Source organism: Electrona antarctica (assembly GCF_951216825.1).
Source record: "Electrona antarctica genome assembly, chromosome: 2".
Taxonomy (NCBI): Eukaryota; Metazoa; Chordata; class Actinopteri; order Myctophiformes; family Myctophidae; genus Electrona; species Electrona antarctica.
The window spans coordinates 45,716,355-45,738,327 of record NC_136807.1 but is presented as its reverse complement, the minus strand read 5'-3'; positions in this window follow the sequence as shown (position 1 = coordinate 45,738,327).

Here is a 21,973-nt window from a genome sequence, read left to right as displayed (position 1 = left end):
GCAAGTAAAACATTTGAGTACTTTTTTCCCACCACTGGGGACCACCAAAATGGTGGACATATTGAAGCTGTGGGGGTTCACAGCCCGAGAGAGAAAACACTCCCACCAGCGACTGCGTTCTGCCATCAGGGGCCATGCTATACCTTACAGCACGTCAGCCTCCAAGATGATTAATGGGCTGGCCTCCACGGCTGGTGCTGACTGACTGGTTGGTGCCGTTGGCCTTGATACGGGTTCCGCAAAAAATGGATCCAGTGGCATAGCCAGGAATTTCATTTTGGGTGGGGAAAATATGTGCGTGTGTGTGTGTGTGGGGGGGGGGGTGTACGGGGCCGACAGGCCGCCTGTCTATTGAGAAATAGCTATTGCCTCGCAATACAAGCAAAAAATATGTGAATAACATAGGCTACAATGTGCAACTATTATCAACAAGTAAGACGCGCAAACGCGGGAAGCGAACGCAGCTCGTAAATTGCAATAACAACAATTAGAATAAATTACGTACTGTTTAAGGTTTAAGTTTGTTTAAGTTTTTTTAAATTAAATGTTTTTTCAAGTTATTTTTTTAGTGTGTGTATGTGTGCGTGCGTGCGTGTTTCTTTTTTAGGTTTTTTTTTTAAAAGTTTTTTCTTTACGTTTTTTTTTAAGTTAAGTTTTTTTTAAGTTAAGTTTTTTTTGTGTGTGCGTTTTTCCTTTTGAAGTTTTTGTTTTAAGTTAAGTTTTTTTTTAAGTTAAGTTTTTTTTTAAGTTAAGTTTTTTGTGTGTGCGTTTTTCCTTTTTAATTTTTTTTTTAAGTTAAGTTTTTTTTTAAGTTAAGTTTTTTTTTAAGTTAAGTTTTTTGTGTGTGTGTGTGTGCGTGCGTGCGTGCGTGCGTGTGTGTGTGTGTGTGTGTGCGTGCATGTGTGTGTGTGTTTTTGTGTGTGATACAGCTGCGCCCTCTGGTGGTGGGCGGGTGGTGTTACAGCGTGACACACACACACACAGACACACAGACACACACACACACACACAGACGTGATCTGCTGGGTCTCATAGTAAATGCTCACTGCGTTCGCAATAAATGGTTCTCATTACGAAGACGACAGGTACAGCAGTAGGCATATTGCAGATACAAAGTAGTAATTCTCAAAGAAGCACAGTAGGTTAGACAGCATTACTGGCAGATAAATGTGAACATGACGTGTAACGTATTGGAATGAATGAAAGTGACTCTGCCACATAGTACATGCTGTACGTGCAGGTTTGTAAAAGTCTAAATTATGCTTAATTTCAACATTACCAGGCGCCCCTCACAGTCACTTAACATGAGTGTGATTTAGTTTCTGTTGCATCATCAATGCTGCTTAACACCCTGAAGTTCCCCCGCGGGGATGAATAAAGTGCATCTCTTTTTCATCTTATCTCTCAGTGTGCTTATAAAACCACTGGCTGTGTCTGAGAACTCGCTGGCATTATTCTGAATCACAGAGGCATGTCGAAATATCTCCCAGGCCCTTTTCTATCAGGGTTGAACCGGTCCATGAGCCAGAGCTCCAAAATTGGAATGTTAATTATGAATTGAGTGGACAAATTTATAGGGTCAATATACGTAAATTAATACATGATGATAACCCTTCCACAGTAGTATCTTTTTCATACAGTATGTTCTATTTTTTGCATATTTTCCTATATAATGCCTAATTTGCATATTTTCCATGGTGATAACTATTAATTACATTTGATATCATGTATATGATATATACCATGCTGCACTGAGATTCATAACTAACTCTCCTCATTGCATTGCTTTGAAGTTGTACTTTTATTTATGCCTTTTGGCTAAATAAAAGGTCTTAACTCATGTTGATTAGGTGATGTAATGGTGATCTAAAACAAACGGTGGCAACACAAATTGCCATTAAATTAAATGGCAAAAACTGCCATTAACAATAAAGAGACAATATGACGTAATGAGGGACAATATGACGTACATTTTCCCTTCAATGTCAATGGCGTTTTTAAAACAAACATTGAACTAAAAACAACCATTAAACTTGTATATAGGAGGGGCTAGCACCCCTCAAAAAGAAAGTATATAATGTAGGTGAAAATAAAATGTGTGTTATATGAAAAAGTTACTCCTGTGGAAGGTTATGATATATTAATTTAGCCTACTTATATTGATCAATTAAATATACTGTAGGTATGGTTTTTCCCCACTCAATTTGTAATTAACGTTCCAAGTTTGGGGCTCTGGCTTATGGACTATGAACCGGGCCGGTTCAACCCTGGTGGAAAAGGGGCCCCAGTCCACGTGATCACTGCCTGCATGGTGGGGAGTAGCTGAACAGAGCTGTGATCCAATTCGATGAACGGTGGATGGAGGAGTGACATCAGCCGTGACAAGACTTGAGCGTATGACTGAGAGTATGGAGAAGCAACACCATCAGCTTCCCGGTGAAGGTCAGACTCTACAGGCTGCAGACACTGAGCTCAGGATACAGTCCTTCGAAAACAAGTGCTATAAGGATGCTATATTTAACCCATTTTGGGGCGGGAACCCCGTTTGGTGTTAGCATTATGTTATGCTTTAGCTATTGAAAAATAGCAGATCTACAAGCTCGTAGCTTGTAGGTCTGCTATTTTTGAAAAATCGAAGAACCACTGACATAGAAACATAGCTGTCAGGATGTAGAAGACATTTTTAGAATCTGATCTCAGGTCAAAATGGGATAAAGAACACCGGACAAATGATTACGTTAGACATGAGATCACCATCCATGCTGGAGAACAGGAACTCAAACAGTAAAGCGTGGCAAACTGGCCTGGTATGGTCAGCAAGACCTTGCTGTCCAAGACCATCAGCTAGGGGACAGCAAGGCATACCTTGCTGTCCAAGACCATCAGGGAACAGCAAGGTGACCATCAGGGGACAGCAAGGCATACCTTTCTGTCCAAGACCATCAGGGGACAGCAAGGCATACTTTTCTGTCCAAGACCATCAGGGGACAGCAAGGCATACCTTTCTGTCAAAGACCATCAGGGGACAGCAAGGCATACCTTTCTGTCCAAGACCATCAGGGGACAGCAAGGCATACCTTTCTGTCCAAGACCATCAGGGGACAGCAAGGCATACCTTTCTGTCCAAGACCATCAGGGGACAGCAAGGCATACCTTTCTGTCAAAGACCATCAGGGGACAGCAAGGCATACCTTTCTGTCAAAGACCATCAGGGGACAGCAGCAAGGCATACCTTTCTGTCAAAGACCATCAGGGGACAGCAAGGCATACCTTTCTGTCCAAGACCATCAGGGGACAGCAAGGCATACCTTTCTGTCCAAGACCATCAGGGGACAGCAAGGCATACCTTTCTGTCAAAGACCATCAGGGGACAGCAAGGCATACCTTTCTGTCAAAGACCATCAGGGGACAGCAAGGCATACCTTTCTGTCCAAGACCATCAGGGGACAGCAAGGCATACCTTTCTGTCAAAGACCATCAGGGGACAGCAGCAAGGCATACCTTTCTGTCAAAGACCATCAGGGGACAGCAGCAAGGCATACCTTTCTGTCAAAGACCATCAGGGAACAGCAAGGCATACCTTTCTGTCCAAGACCATCAGGGGACAGCAAGGCATACCTTTCTGTCAAAGACCATCAGGGGACAGCAGCAAGGCATACCTTTCTGTCAAAGACCATCAGGGGGACAGCAAGGCATACCTTTCTGTCCAAGACCATCAGGGGACAGTAGAGGGAAAGCGGAGAAAAGGCAGGCAGAGAAAGTCTTGGATGGACAACATGAAGGAACGGACTGGCCGCAGCTTCCAGACCCTGCTGCACACAGCTGAAGAGCCAGAGCACTGGAGATCCCTGGCTGCCCAAGCATCCACCATGACACCCCTACGGCCCACTGGGCCATGGGATGAGTAGCATCCACCATGACACCCCTACGGCCCACTGGGCCATGGGATGAGTAGCATCCACCATGACACCCCTACGGCCCACTGGGCCATGGGATGAGTAGCATCCACCATGACACCCCTACGGCCCACTAGGCCATGGGATGAGTAGCATCCACCATGACACCCCTACGGCCCACTGGGCCATGGGATGAGTAGCATCCACCATGACACCCCTACGGCCCACTGGGCCATGGGATGAGTAGCATCCACCATGACACCCCTACGGCCCACTGGGCCATGGGATGAGTAGCATCCACCATGACACCCCTACGGCCCACTGGGCCATGGGATGAGTAGCATCCACCATGACACCCCTACGGCCCACTGGGCCATGGGATGAGTAGCATCCACCATGACACCCCTACGGCCCACTAGGCCATGGGATGAGTAGCATCCACCATGACACCCCTACGACCCACTAGGCCATGGGATGAGTAGCATCCACCATGACACCCCTACGGCCCACTAGGCCATGGGACCATGACACCCCTACGGCCCACTAGGCCATGGAGATCCCTGGCTGCCCATGCATCCACCATGACACCCCTACGGCCCACTAGGCCATGGGATGAGTAGCATCCACCATGACACCCCTACGGCCCACTAGGCCATGGGATGAGTAGCATCCACCATGACACCGCTACGGCCCACTAGGCCATGGGATGAGTAGCATCCACCATGACACCCCTACGGCCCACTAGGCCATGGGATGAGTAGCATCCACCATGACACCCCTACGGCCCACTAGGCCATGGGATGAGTAGCATCCACCATGACACCCCTACGGCCCACTAGGCCATGGGATGAGTAGCATCCACCATGACACCCCTACGGCCCACTAGGCCATGGGATGAGTAGCATCCACCATGACACCCCTACGGCCCACTAGGCCATGGGATGAGTAGCATCCACCATGACACCCCTACGGCCCACTAGGCCATGGAGATCCCTGGCTGCCCAAGCATCCACCATGACACCCCTACGGCCCACTAGGCCATGGGATGAGTAGCATCCACCATGACACCCCCACGGCCCACTAGGCCATGGAGATCCCTGGCTGCCCAAGCATCCACCATGACACCCCTACGGCCCACTAGGCCATGGGATGAGTAGCATCCACCATGACACCCCCACGGCCCACTAGGCCATGGAGATCCCTGGCTGCCCAAGCATCCACCATGACACCCCCACGGCCCACTAGGCCATGGAGATCCCTGGCTGCCCAAGCATCCACCATGACACCCCTACGGCCCACTGGGCCATGGAGATCCCTGGCTGCCCAAGCATCCACCATGACACCCCTACGGCCCACTGGGCCATGGGATGAGTAATGCAGATCACTGGCTGTCCAAGCATCCACCATGACACCCCTACTAGGCCATGGGATGAGTAATGTAAGAGTAAGTAAGGATGGAGGAGGGCTTTGTAACCTTCCTGGAAGGGGTGTGTAACAAGGGTCAAGGCCAAGGCTTCTCTCACTCCACATGCTGAGTGTGTTAAAGTATTTTGGGTAGGCATGCAACTGCTGATTATTATATTATTGTATTGATTACTTTTTGATTAATCGAATGATAAACAAGCACAGCTTTTAAAAATAATGTATACAATGAATCACTTAACCACTTATAGGCCAGTCAATCTAGATTTGACCCAAAATAAATTGCAAAAGTAATCGTTCAAGGTTTTTTATGATCCAAATAACATATTCAAAATAGAGTAATATATAAAATGTGGATCATGGAAAATTCAGAAAGTTGTAAATTGAAAGTTGGAGTACCATTAATTAAAAGGCTACAGTATAGGGCAAAAATAATCTAATTTTAATGATGCTTTAAGAAGCATGTAATGTGTCAAACTTTTCATGCATTAGTTTTGCATGAAAAACACTCCTTGGGCTAAAAACGGCCATAACCACTTGCCCAAATGTGCCCAAATGTGATGAGGTCAGCACATTTGGTTATGGCCTAATTTAGCCGCTACCATCGCATATCATCATACATCATCTCATTCTGGCCAATCACGATTTGTGTCCTCACCTTCGTCATCAATGTTTTATTGAGGATTGTCAATTTCCAGTAGATAATGAGGCAAAAACAATTAGGTCTAATCAAAAGGTTTATTTGAAGATAATACAAAAATGAGAATAAGTCCAAAAGTAAAGTACAACGATGAGTCCAAAAAGAAAAGTACAAGAGTCGAAAAAGGATAGCTGTGCACGCAGCCGATGAACCGTACAGAAGTTGAGTCGCACTTGTTCCTCGGTTGTTAGTCTGGCATATTAGCTTCCTTCACTTTGGCTGCCCTCAGATTATATAGAGGATGATTTCACAACAGATGATTTCACAATATCACCGGTACCGAGCCGGCGCACGAATATTCCGTAGCCCTTCCCAAGATTCTACCAAAACACATTAGTCATCCTTTTCTCAGAACTTTCCAGAACATTCGGATACTGCCAAAAGGTCGACTTGACATGACAACGAGTTATCATACTGCACAAAGCATCATACCATATTCCCCACCCAACCAGTTCTGATTTTGAGGGAATATTCAGAATATCTGAGGTGGGAGTAATCAGAATATGCAAGGTGTATTGCAACACTGTACTGGTTCAGATGGAAAACAACATGTCACACACAGGACACATGTCATGCAAAGGACACAGTGCTGGGACCACATGAATACACTCAGTCAGAGAACAGATTGAAGCATACATAGGTCAAAGGGTTAATAGAATATACATCTGTTTAACTTTATATAGAATGATACGCCTCTATATGTATAATTCCTATACAGTTTGTGTTACGCTATGTTTGTGTTTACACAAACACTAAAAATTGTCCATTCATTGTCAATAGCATTTTAATGTTTGTATAGGACAAAGTTTGTGCACACACACAAAACAGCAGATTGAGGTCCCAGCAGTTTCAAAACAAAGTGGGTAATGTATGTTTTGTAATAATAATCAAAATCTACAAAGTAACGGAGTACTTTGCAAAGTGGTGGAGTAAAAGTACAAAATGTGCCTCCGAGATGTAGTAGAGTAGAAGTAAAAAGTACCGAAAATTGGAAATACTCCAGTAAAAAGGATAGAGACTAGAGATTTAAATCAAATGCAGGGGGTCCGTTCCGCGGCTCGCCTAATGTGTATCAAACCGGCGGTCCTTGAAATTAAAAGGGCTGAGAATCTTCGTTCTCAATTATTGTGAACACAGCAGTAGAGCAACACACAGTACACAGTACACACACACAGTACACACACAGTACACACACACAGTACAGCAACACACACACAGACAGAAGAAGACAGTCACTGATGCCCTGCAACCTGCAACGTTTTGACAAGCGGGTCGATAGGGGAAAGAAAGAAACCGCCCGTTCAGCAAAAGAAGCAGGTAAAAGAATTGGAAAAAGAAAAGAGCAGACGATCTGTGTCTGAGCCAGAGGAGGAGGCGACGCAGTGTGACGTTGAGACCTAATTCATGCTCTGTCGTGCAAACTGCAGTGGTGACTTCGGCGACTAAAACTAAGGCCTCACTCACACCTTTAAAACATTGATGCATGCTTGTTGTATGAATGTTGTAAGTGTCATGGCCACCCCAATGCATTTCCAATGGAAGTCACATGGTTTGATACAACATTTTGGACTACAAGCTGTTGTATGGCTTTCGGCTGTGTTTCGACTGCCCCCCTCCCCCTCATACAACACAAATGTTGTGTCAAACCATGTGACTCCCATTGGAAATGCATTGGGGCAAGATGTATCACACCCTTTGTATACAACAAGCATACATCAGTCTGTTGCGAAGGTGTGAGTGAGGCCTAAGATGAAAACAAATTCGTCGACTACCCTGTTTCACTGACGAAAACTACTACTGACGGCAGTGACGGGACACCGTCCTATGACCAGTGGTGGAAAAAGTACTTGCATGTTTTACTAAGTAAAAAAAAAAGTATCAATACCGCAATGTAAAAATACTCTGCTACAAGTGAACGTTCGGTATTCAAAATGTACTTGAGTAAAAGTATTGGCATCAAAATGTACTTATAGCACCCAAAGTAAAAAGTACTCATTATGCAGAATGTCCCGTTTCAAGTTTTCAAATGTCTGAAAATATTTTGAAAATAGCAGATCTGCAAGCTCACAATGTGAACTTGTAGATCGGCTATTTTCAAATACCGGTACCCGAGAAAATAATCGGAATCTACAAAGTAACTAAAGTTTTCAAATAATTGTAGTGGAGTAGTAAGTACAATATTGCCTCCGAGATGTAGTGGAGTAGAAGTAAAAGTATTGGACATTGGAAATACTCAAGTAAATTCCTCAAAATTGTACTCAAGTACAGTACTTAAGTAAATGTACTTCGTTACTTTACACCACTGCCTATGACAAAGTATAAGTCAGGTTTAAAATGAGTGCTCCGGGCTTTCTCGAGGGACACCAGGGATTAATTTGTCGCTAAAAAAGATTCCGCAGAATAGAATGCATATTAGTGAGCATAATTGCAATTTAGAGCGATTATGCGGCAGCCATTTCTTGTGCTTTAGAGATACGAATCAGAACATTGAGCCATTTACGAAAGTGAATTAGCTGCTGGAAGATTGCAGGCTCCAAATTGGCTAAGGGATGCCCTTTTATTATCAGTGGCCCACTGTCATTGGCAATGGGAAACACAAAACTATGAGATAATGTCATGTTATTTTAGGAGGAAATAATCAAGATAATCCTTCCTTATGCCTAATCTGTGGTATAGGATTAAATGCCATCGGGGGTGTTGTACGTGTGTGTGTGTGCGTGTGTCACATGTGTGTGTGTGTGTCACACGTGTATGTGTGCATGTGTGTATTTAACCCGTTAACACTTTCCTTCCCGACACATAGGTGGGGATCGTGAGGCCAGTGCCAGTCAAATAGCACAGTAGAAGAAGAGATCCCAGGGCAACCAAGGACTGTCTAAAGAGAACGAGATGCGAAGACCGTACGGGCGACGCCATGTTGCTCACATGGTGCTCCATGGAAGGAAAGAAACATGCGCAGTTGAGACCAGGAAGTTGGACATGACAAATCATAGATATGGCACAAATGGCCCAGCAGATGGCGTGATGCCAATGAAAGGACAGATGCTTGTACATATGTCACGTCCGACCAACATTACTGTCTGTGTGATGATCCATGCTGGGACTTACTTATCCATTTGCTGTTAAAACGTTAATATAAAAGGTAAAATGCAATGACGTGACATGATATGTACAAGCATATCTCCTGTCAGTGGCATCACGCCATCTGCTGGGCCATTTGCGCCATATCTATGATTTGTCATGTCCAACTTCCTGGTCTCAACTGCGCATGTTTCTTTCCTTCCATGGAGCACCATGTGAGCAACATGGCGTCGCCCGTACGGTCTTCGCTTCTCGTCCTCTTTAGACAGTCCTTGAGGGCAACCAGGAAGTGTAGCCCCCCAGCACACTACAGTGTGGCTCTTAGAGTATATATGAATAGAGACGGCACCGGGAGGAAACCCTGAGGCGAAATGGACATAGTGGCCGAATTTGGTATTGCAGCTCGAGCCAGCGCTGGGCCGTTGACTATCATTGCGCATGTTCATATTGGGGCAATGACACGTGAACGCTATGTTTCATACGTGAACGCGCGCAAATGGCGCAATGATAGTCAACGGCCAGCACGTTCATGTTATTGGGGCAATACATCCCAGAATGCACTCAGTTCCTACCCGGAAGGAGGAGTGAAATCGCCTCATGCACTTTTGAGCAACTTAATGCAAGTGGATGGGAGGAGAAATCCGATGACGTCTCTATTATATATACTCTAAGGTGTGGCTTCACTCGGTAGACGGGCCAAGAGGGAATAATACGCTTCCAAACACTGGTTTTTGGCTCATTTTGAGCAGAAAAAAGGGCGTGCACGTGCACGTCGGATCCGTAGGTAAGCTGTCTAACATGCGAGTAAAAGAAAAAAAGAAAAAAAAGAAAAATAAAATCTTATTTTTAATTACCGGATTAAATGCTATTAAAGAAAGACGGATTTCTGGCACAGGCGGGGGGTGGAGAATAAAATGGAATTTCACGTTCCTGGCATTAATATGGTTAAGACCAGGAAAGCGTCATTTCAGATTTTAGCTAAAAAGCATTATTCTATGCTTTGGCTATTCAAAAATAGCAGATCTACAAGCTCATAGCACAAGCTTGTAAGATGAGCTATTTTTTTTAAATCGTGATGTTTTGTTCAAATCTTTGAATATTTTAAGGCTAACATTTTTATCTCAAATCGTTGCTTCTGCGGGGAAGCAAAATATTTTGAGATAGGGGACATTGCCTGGTCCTTGACATGAGTTTGAGAACAACACAGAAACATACGTTTTTCAGAAGACTGTTTTCAGAAGACTGGCTCATGTCTTAATGCGTTAAGACAGATATGTCGTTGTTCTGACTCACCCTGTATTGCTGTGACCCGCGCACTGCAGCCAACTGGCGGTCTCTGTCTCACCGCTGTGACCTGCACCATGCTTGCTGCAAGCTCCTAATCTGTGTGGATCGATATGGATACGGGTGACGCAAGAAGACCATGACGTAATACAGTGGGTTTTCAACCTTTTTCAAGGTCCATTATTTATTTGACATTTGAGCCACGGACCACCATTTGATGACATTCAGACCCAAAACTAAACCCAAAATATTTACCAAAGGAGAGATAACGGGCAAGCAAATAACAATTCTTCTACATCCTCTATTTGCGTAGACTTCTTGTAAATTAAGTAATGCAGACGTTGAGAGCATAAAATTAAATTAAACCAAATGGACCAGTAAGGGTCCATTTGGTTTCACGCTCTCAAGAGTTAAAGATCATAAAGGTCCATTTGGCCTTTAGCTGGGGACCACCTGGAACCCCCTCAAGGAGCACTGGTGGTCTCCGGACCACTGGTTGAGAACCACTGACTGTAATAGAAAAGCCACGAGACATGCTTTGCTAGAACAGAAATGATGTACCTTTGGTCATTTGCCCTCACGTAATCCCAAAACACGCTCCACTGGGCCACTAGTGCCAGTTCAGACTGACCCATTGGAGTAATACTGTAGGTTTACCTTTTCACCCGCCGGTGTCACTCTGTGCCGTATATCACGTGGTGGCGCTAGTCAGGTCTCACTGCAACACAAGAAAGGAGACACGGGTCTAAGTAGCTGCTTTTCAAACTCTATATCTATTTTGATTGTATGCTGAGACATTAAGGGGGGTACCAGGCGTTTTCATTTCCAGGGAAAAACAAAGTCTGGGGTAGAGTCCACTTCAATTCGGCATACATTAGCGCAAACGTCGCTCACTCTCTGCTGATTTCTGATCGGCTGCACCATTGTTAAATTGACACACACACACTCACACACACACACACACACACACACACACACACACACACACACACACACACACACACACACACCTCTCTCTAATTAATTAGTCTCATGTCATGCAGCTGCGTGTAGTTTCTCCCGGCGGATGCCATAGAAAGCATAGTTCCAGTCTAGGCAGACATCAACATGACAAACATGGAATTTTTACTAGCACTTGTTTTGCTGTGGCCAACGGGCACCGGTCTAGTAGCCTACAAAGTAAACACAAAAATTATTATAAGGCATAACACATTTGCATATAGGTATTCCAAAAGTATTTAAAAAAAAAATCACACCCGTGTGAACCGAGTGGTGCAACTACACATTTATTGTTATAGTTACTGTACTGTAGACTTTGTTTTTTTAAAACATCTTGAAGTGGAAGTGGAATTCCCAGTGCAGCCTAACATTACTAAACTCACACACACACACGTGTGTGCACGCGCACACACACACCGCGTACATGCACACACTACACGTGCACGGCTGCACGCACGCGCACACACGCACTGCGTTCATCCACGCACGCAGCATTCATGTGTGTTGCTACGTGCTAGGCTAACGTTACTTTTTTGCTACTACAGTAGGCTGCACACATGCACACACGCACCGTGTTCATGTGTGTTGCTACATATGCCACTCACCCCTGGGGTGTTAACATCTCCAGTTCCCTGTGCTTTGCTGTAGTTTAGTAACTTTTGTAGCTGTTCCGACAGCCCAGCGCTTCTTACTCCACTGACAACCAATCACAGCGCTCCAAATTCCTCGAATCCCGCAGCCATCATAGGCTGTTTGTAAACGGAGTACAATAAAATAAATATATTTCGTCTATGCCTCTCTCTCTAACACTATCTCTCTGTCTCTCTCTCTGTAATTAACAGGCAACAGTGCAATAGCCTACTATCTCTCTGTCTTGTTTCTGGCACAACAGCAGCGCCCCTACAGGTACTCATGAGTCACACATGAGTCACACACAAACATAGGTTAACACGAGTCACATAGGTGAACACGGACATTGCTGTTCCTTGGAGTGGTTGCACCACTCAAAAAAAGGCAAGCTTTGAAACACAAGTTTTACTTGTTGCTTCTAATCTCTTATCTAACTAATTAGATAAGAGATGGTCTTTCATGCTTGTTTGTTCACATATTGGTTTTTAATGTTTTGGTGTTTGGCCGTATAATACCATCATACATCTGTCATGGTTTTATTTGTAAATATTCATTGTATTGATGCATTTTAATAAAGACATGTTGTATGGTTTATGCCGTCTGTCTGTGATATTTGATGTTGTTTTTATGCAATTGAGTACGACTTTGGGCAAAGAAAGTTTAGACTTTAAAAATAATTTTTAAAGGGCTATGTCCCCTGGGATGTGTGTCATGTAATAGGCTACTCCTCTTGAGTTATTGTGGTTTTAGAATCCCTCATTAAAGGACAACTTTTCTTTTCTTTTTTCAACCATATTTTAGGTTGAGGAAGTAAAAGATGAGTGTATTTTATTTAATTTTTTAATTTGCTGCTTTCTTTCGTTTTAGCGAATTTAGCTGTTGTTGACAGGGGGTGGGGGCATTCGAACATGGGGCTAAATATGTATTTTTTAACAAAATGTTAGTGTTTTCTTTATTATTATTTACTATAGTCCTACTAGACCCCAGGAAATTACATCTGGCCACAAAAGATCACAGGATCTACTGGCGTGAAGAGGATACTATAGGTTAACATACACTGTGGTGTAGGCTCAACATGTCAGTTTGTCACCCCCTTCACATTCAGTAGTTCCCGTTATCTTTTGTGGACAGATGTAATTTCCGGGGGTCTAGTGGGGCTATAGTAAATAATAAAAAAAACGCCATGAAATCTTGTAAAAAATACATATTTAGCCCCATGTTCGAATGCCCCCGCCCCCCTGTCAAAAACAGCTAAAATCACTAAAACGAAAGAAAGTAGCAAATGAAAGAAAATTTACACTCATCTTTTACTTTCTCTAATAACAACCTAAAACATGAACATTGGTTGAAAAAACCCAAAGTTGTCCTTTAACTCCACATCAAATCCAAGCAGCAGACTGAGAACTCTGGCCGAACCTGGCAAGATGTCAGAGAGGAATGACGATGATGATGATGATGATGATGATGATGATGAGAGCCTCCGAGTGTGTTAGAGCGCCAAGATGAACCTCCAAGACTTTGTCATCGCTGCCACGAGAGCCGCGATTAACCAAGTAATTAGGTCATATATCAAAGCAGCGGAGAGAGCCTGGGCGGGGAGGCAGGGAATGGAATGAGTAAAAAGGACAGAGTGGGAGAGAAAGTGAAGGCGAAAGATTGTATTGACAAAGACAATGGAGTGAAAGCAAGGACAAGGAAAAAGGTGACACAGGTGAGCAGAGAGAAACTAGAAAAAGAGGTCGGGGGAGAAATGCAAGAGTCAGCAACGGAGCGAACAATAATGATGGGGAAAGAGGGAAAAAAGAGAAAGAGGAAGGAAGGCTGATGGAGACGGACAGGCGAGTAAATGGAAGACGGCGACATCATGGGAGCACGGGAGGAGAGAGGAGAGGAGACAACACTGTTTCCATGTAATAATAATACTATAGTATAGAGTAAACAAATATGGACGGGGAGAGCCGCCACGTGACCCAACGTTTCTACAAACCCGTTCTGAAGCCACTATGTTACAGTGGCAATTTTTGAGGGTCGCTAGCCCCTCCTATGTCCAGCTTTGCGGGTTTGTGAAAACACAAACATTGTCCTAACACAAACATTGAATGCCATCGACAATGCATGGACAGTTTTGAGTGTTTGTGCAAACACTGACATTGAATGTCATTGACAAAATGAATGGACAGTTATGAGTGTTTGTGTAAACACAAACATTGCGTAAACACAAACATTGAAGATGAAGGCGAGGACGGAAATTGTGATTGGCCGGAATGTGATCATGTATGATGATAAGAGCGCCCCTCACTTCACACGGGTGTGATTATTTTCAAATGGCCTGCCCAACATCCTGGTCCTTATCAAGAGGAACATCCGTGGTCCTTATCAAGCGGAAACAACATCCATGGTCCTTATCAAGAGGAACATCCGTGGTCCTTATCAAGAGGAACATCCTGGTCCTTATCAAGAGGAACATGGTCCTTATCAAGAGGAACATCCTGGTCCTTATCAAGAGGAACATGGTCCTTATAAAGAGGAACAACATCCTGGTCCTTATCAAGAGGAACATCCTGGTCCTTATCAAGAGAAACAACATCCTGGTCCTTATCAAGAGGAACATCCTGGTCCTTATCAAGTGGAACATCCTGGTCCTTATCAAGAGGAACATCCGTGGTCCTTATCAAGTGGAACATCCGTGGTCCTTATCAAGAGGACCAACATCCTGGTCCTTATCAAGAGGAACATCCGTGGTCCTTATCAAGAGGAACATCCGTGGTCCTTATCAAGAGGAACATTTGACACATAATGAGCTGGCTGCCACCAGTCAGGTTTAGTTTAATCCATTTAGACCTGAGGCAGATTTCTTTTTTTTAAGTATTCTAAATCAGTTAGTTTTCTGAAAAACGGATGTTTCTATGTCAGTGGTGCTCAACCTTTTTCATATCAAGGACCCCCAGAATTATCTGTATTTGGCCATGGCCATTGTTCCAGGGACCCCCCAGGAGCAAAGATTTGAATTTAAAATGTTCGCTTTGAAAGAATAAATATTCGAAGATTTGCGGCACTCGGTGCCGCGCTATGAGCTTGTAAATCTGCTATTTTTCAATAGCTATTTTGTATAACATACTGCTTAAAATACCAAAAGGGGTTCCCGACCTGAATGTGTTAACTTTTCACCTATGCAGTGATATCATAGTGCCGTCCCACACCGTTAATCTTGCAGCTGCATTGAATGAAAACAATTGAAACTATGTTCATTTCGTGAGTTAGCTTGGTTTGTATACAGACTCAGGCTACTTGATTTCCCCTATGTCGAATACACAGGCAATATCTGAGTCACGTAAACACACTGAAACACAATCCCTCTCCAGACCGAGCGACAAATGAATCAGTGACCAAAGCATGCACACACGCAAGCGCACGGATACGCACGCACGCGTCGACCCCACACACACACACAGACAAATTCTAAAAAGCACTATAACATGCATAATTAAAGGCACCCAATCCCAAAATAGGTTGGGAAAGGAGGAGTGTAGGGAAACGAGATGAGGGCCCGAATGAGAGAAAGACAGAGAGCACTCTGGTGTTCAAGCACTTAGCAGTGACTTACAAGCTTTCAAAACCGATGACGATGATGACACATCAGTGTTGATTTTGCCCACTAAAACGTGACAAGAAATATTCGTCAACTACCTTATTTTCACTGAGGAAAACTACATTAAAACGAAATAAAAACTAAGCTATGATCACTAAAAGTATAAGACTAAATATTAGTGGAGTGGAGAAGAGATCCAGTAGAACTAAAAGACATGTCATTTTAGGTTTGCTCACACTCGGGTGTTCTGAAAATAGCAGATCTACAAGCTGACGACGCAGTGTGAGCTTGTAGATCGGCTATTTTAAGCATATACAACTGTGTAAAACAAAAAGTGTAAAATCAGGCATTTACGGTGGTATCAAGGCCCGCCAAAATACATTTTAGTACGACAAACATCAACTGTAGATATAGGATTTAGTAGACTAAAATCTTATATTTAGTTGAGTAAAACTAGACTAAAGGTAAAACATTTTCAGGTGACTAAAATATGACTAAAACTTAACAGAATTCTATTCCAAAGACTATGACTAACACTTTTTGAACCATTGTTTTACAACACAAATCTTATATGGAGGTCCCTGTCGCGAAATGTTTTCAGATGGGGCACGGGGGGGTCCACAGACAAATAAATATTAATTTGGGGGTCCTTGACATGAAAACACAACCAACAAAATACAGTAACAATAATTACAAATGACTTTACAGAAACACAAGCCCAAAGTCACTTATAATAAGGGGACATGGCAACACTGATCGTATGTCATGCATACATGCTAATTGTAGTAAAAAATCCATATGCCAATAAGTGTGAAAGTGAATGTCTTGAGCATTATAAAAGTCCATTTGTTTTTCCTGTCGGTCTTCAAACAAACTGTAAAATGACTAGGGCAGCTGGATGATGGTATATCTACAGAAATGACTCGCTGAATAAAATGTGCAGAAAGTTAACAGGCGACCGACAAAGGCGTCCGTTAATAGTCATATTATTATGTGCAGCAGATTAGAAATGCACACAGACGTGTTCCCACATTCAGAACAACAACATGCTCATGATTGTTTGGCCCAAAGCATCTCATTCCGTTTTAGAATTCCCCCACCACTTCAATTAAACAACACCACCTTTGTTGTTAATGCATCTACAACACCCACCTCCCCTGTCTGCCATTCCTTCATTTCACTCTCCCCTGTCATCAGATATCATTTCAGATATCTGCTTTTTTTCCCACACTGTTGGTGGCTTGTCATTGGCCGTGTCTGGGCGCACCTTATTATATTTTTCATGTCATTCTTCAAAGACGAGGCAGAGCCATGTCTGTCCTGCATTACAGGAAATTACGACTGTCTGCTTTATCCCTGCTTAGCGCTGCATGCACCGGCATAGTGCAGTATAGCAGTTCATGTCAATCATGTGACAAACAGTATAGTGACACAATGCTATACCTTTTCTTCTAAAACTGTTAGTCCCAATACTTCATTCTGATTGGCTGGCTTCAATCACTTTATATCATTCCCAGCTGCGTTACATTGATCCCGCAGTTCTGTAGCTGAACTGGGGAAGGGGAGAACTTGATTGCCTTACAAACCCAGGCCTTGCGGGCATCTAAGCACCGCCCGCGCGCATATGACTGTGAATATGTGGCTCTGGGCGGCCTTGTAAAGACATCAAGCGCCTGCTATTCCCCCGTCACAGAGACTGGCCGAGTAAAAACAAGGAAGTGTAGATACTTTTGTGAATTAGGAATAGTTTTATGAGGTTAATATTGCTATTTTGTAACCGTTTAAAGAGGTCTCAGGTTACCAGGTATTTTATAATGTCTGAGAGGGTCGGAGACACTCCACGGCGCTTCGCATCGTGTCTCACTACGCCTCTCAGCCAATATAAAATACCCAGTAACCTGAGAACTCTTGTGGCTTATTGCTTTATAATAAAAAAGCCTTGTAAATGCCTATTCATACTCCACTCCAGTTTTAGGTGATAAGGTGACCACCGAAATCTCAACATGACGTCACGTAGTAGTAAGCGACTCACCGCTCACCCGAACACATCTCTCTGTTTTTACTAACGGTCACCTTATCACCTAAAAGTATGAATAGGCCTTTAATCCTAGCAGTTTTATGGGTAAAAAAAACCCAAGGACTGACATCTCAAAATATTTTATTCCAGGGACCTCCAGAAGCAAAGACTTTAGTTAAAAATGTTCGCTTTAAAAGAATATCTAGCACCAAATTTCACGATTTTTCAAAAATAGCAGATCTACAAGCGTGCGCTTGCCTGATTTCAATGGGTCAAGGTTTGAAGTACTGTACAAGCACACACCAGCATGGCAATAAAACACGTTTTCATTGCATTGATGTCTCACCCTGATCACGAATGCTCCCACAAATCTCAAAGACACTCCACAAACATTTACAAGGCAACCAACAACGCTGCGTTCTGCAGATTGACAGATGTGTTTCACAGTGCCATAAACAGAACCACAGCTCCTCTCTGCTCCCACTCCCACTGTAACCCAGGATGGTTTGTTGTTGATAACAAAACTAATTTGTAATGAAAAATACAAACTAAAATGAGGACCATCCTCAGCATTTATGGGGGATAGATAGGCGTGGAATGGGAACTCACAAGCTTTGTTTTATTGTCTTGGCTGGCTGTGTGTGATGATGTGCACAAGCTCAAATCAAAGTGTCCCATTGGGCCAAAAGCTGAAAGCGGAATAATCCAAGCCATTGAAAAGCTGCAGTATATTAACTCTCTGGACTATTTACCAGCGCTCGCTCAACACTCGACTGCCTCAGAGAAGCCGATTGTGAGGGCGAGAAACACAAAGACAGCAGTTCTCCTCACCTCTGACAATATCTATCTATCATTAAGCCGTTAAAACGGTGAATGCATCCGTGTCATTTCAGATTTTAGCTACAGTACAGTATATATCGCCTCTGTCCAAACATTTTCAGGATTCAAATTCCAAAAGCATCGAAAGTAATAGATCTACTACTTTTGTGTGACACTGTAGTATGAAGTAGGGCATTAAATTATGGGGGGAAAAAAACAAGTTAAAATATGGAGATAAGAGGTTACTGCAGGACAGCAACGATATACAGCAATATGTGTTTTTCATAAAACGTAGGAAAAAGGTTAGAATGTAGAAGACGTGTTACAATTTAGGCATTTAGTAGATGCTCTATATCCAGAGTGACTTACAAAACATGGCAATACATGATGATATACATGAAACTAGTTATCATGAATCATACGTAAGCTAAGAACGTAACAGTGGATTATCTTGAAACTATGCATATACTATATACTGTAGTGCTATGTCTACATAAAATGCTATCTACATAACATAAGTTACATAAGTTGAGCATTTGCATACGCCTGTAAGGTCATCGCGGCTAGGGAAAGTGCTACGGGCCAAGATGGAGTCTGAAGAGGTGGGTTTTCAGACTATACCGCGGAAGATTAGGAGTGAGTCTGCAGTTCTGATTGTAATGGGAAGTGCATTCCATAGTTTTGGAGCCAGAAGGGAGAAGAGTTTGGGACATGTGGAGCGTTGTGTTAAACCCATTTAGACCTGTACGTTGTTATACCTTTCAATCCGGATGCTATGTCTGTGTCTCATTTGTTGCAAGTTAATTTTGACTGAGAATTTGAAGGTTTTCAGAAACCTTAGGTTAGGTTTTAGAAGGCGTTTTTTAGAATCAGCGTATCAGCCTCTGGGCTAAATGGGTTAATAAATGCGTTAACAAGCAGGCATGGTGGCATCTGGGCCGACGTTTGTGGTTGTATTTAGTTTTTTTCTGTTCTCTGTCCCAAAATAGATATTATTGTGCCAGGAGCTACTATACGACTGCGCGGTGACCTTCATAATGGTTGCCATGGGGCATAAAAAATGTTAATGCCCTACAAGAGTGCTGCAAAAGTTGTGAAAATAGCAATCTTGTGAGATTGTAGAACTGCTATTAAAAGTATTACCACAAGCTTGAGGATTTCAGAGCGCAACACCTGAGTGCAACCAAACATGAAATTACTTGTCTTTTAGTTCTACTGCCTGGATCTCTTCTACACTAATCCCTCCCTAACATTTTAGTCTAGTTTTTATTTGTTGACGAAATTGTCAATCTATAATAGTCATCGTAGCTTAGTTTTTAATTTAGCTTTTATTTTGTTTTTGTCAGTGACAAAAGGTAGTCGACAAACTTTTTTTATCATAGTTTTAGTCAACGAAATCACTGCATTGGAACACAGGTTCTTTTTCCCCCCCATTCCCTGAAAAGTTGTATTTTTGGACATACAAGGTTTCCTCCACCCGACAAGCAACGATATTTGTGCATCGCCATCCGGACCCCAGCCAGCTGTGTGTGTACCGTACCGCGGCATGCTGAAGTCAATGACCATGGAATTCCGGAGGACGGGTCCAACAATTTTACCCACAAGCCTCTAGTCCGCGTCCCTCCCTCCCCATGCATCTCTTCTGCTCCCAGAATGCAAAGCCGCTTAGACACAGGGTCGTCCCAGCCACAGTTTGGCTGCAACAAAAGCCTTGTAGTGTGGAATAGACCCTGTGGGCCATGTGCTTTCTGGCTGGCAGCTTTACATATAAAACAGGCGGGCCTATCTGTCTCCGCGCAGGCTGCTGTGGCCACAAAGTCTGAATCCCCGGCTTTGAGCGCACTGAGGACCCCCCTCGCTCGCTCTGGAGTTCTGACTGAGTGGGGGGAAAGATTAAAAAGCAAACACTAAACACTCCTCTGTTCTTGTCTCTCTGTGAAGGAGCTCGGGGAAGCCGAATTGTGTTAGTTAGTGAGGAGGAAAAGTTTGCTCACATAAAAGTCTTTTGTCTTTGCCGAAGCGCAGGCCGTATCAGCCCCCCAGTCCCCTCCCCACCCCCCACCGCTCTGTTAAGAGGCCGTTGATGAAGTTTTCATGCTCTTAAAGCAAGAAAGGCACTCAGAACTAAACTCTCAGATTGCCACAGAGCTTTTAATGTCGACGGACGACGTTATCCATGATGTGCACTGTCCATGGTGCTGAAATCAGCATCTTTAAACAGCCAGTACTTATCACTCTCAATGGAAGTAATCATCGTTGCTTTGTAATGTTTAGTTTCAATTGGCTTTCGTGATAATGGGCCGGAAATTATGTAGGCCACATTATGCGCAATTCATTTTATGCACAATTATTTGTTTAATGTGTGGCGCATAGCACAGAAAAGATAGACAACGTGCAAGGCTTGTGAAACTTTGACACAAGAACACGCTGACATCTAGAGGGCACTCTCGGAAGTGACGCATGTTAGTGTAGGTACAAAGGACACAGGCAACATCAAGGCACAATTCAGCTTACAACCAGTGGTGGAAAGTAACTAAGTACATTTACTTAAGTACCATTTTTAAGGGACCAAGCCCGAAGGGACTTTGTCATTTATTGCGACCGCAGGTTGTATTTACTATGAAAACGTGCAGTCCGTCCGTCACCCCACGCCTCAATATATGGTCATGCCTTGTGACATCATCTGACATCATCTCATGATGAGATCATCAATATTAAGCCCATATATGGGAATGCCCATATAAGGAGATCCCTGATGTCATCAATATTGGCCAGAAATTCTACATCTGACCTCAAACCCTTAGATCTCCATATATGGAGCTGACCTGTTCTGACATCCCATATGTTGATCCTTCCCCATCCATCCTTCCTCTTCGATGTCTCCCTTTTGACTGATACCTGTACATTCAAACTCTAGACGGGCCCGCCCCAAATTATTAGTGCAGCCGCGCCCAGCAGCCGTATCTCTGCTGTCGGGAGGCAACCTCGTAACTCCAAAATGTTCATTTTTTAGGAAATGAAAAATATAGGCTACATTTTTCAGGAAATTAAGAAAACCTTATATTTTTAAAACAAACCAATACAGCCTCATCAAAGTTGGTGTTGTAACTTATATTGTCAATTACTTCCATGAGAGGGGAAGAGGTGTACAAACAGAACAGTGGGAGTAAAAAGGGAGGTTGAGTAACATACCAAGGTCTTTGGGTTCCTCCTGTTTAGCAGAAATGTCCCTGGTGGGTTCAAGAGAGTTCATCTTCACCTGAAGTCTGCAGTCCACAGTCAGATGTGATCAGAAATTATCCTGGTCTATAAGTCTTCTTATACCAGAGAGTCACTAACTGCTTTGAATGATTGACTAAGAGAACAATAGAACCATCTCTCCACCAATCACAGTCTAACATACTGTCCTCCACCCTCCCTCCTCCCCACAGATACTCACTCAATGGATCCAAAGTGGTATGGTAAGCATTTAAGATTAGACCAATGACTGAGAAACTGTGATGTGTGCATTTGTTTACTGCTAGATTTGATTTTAT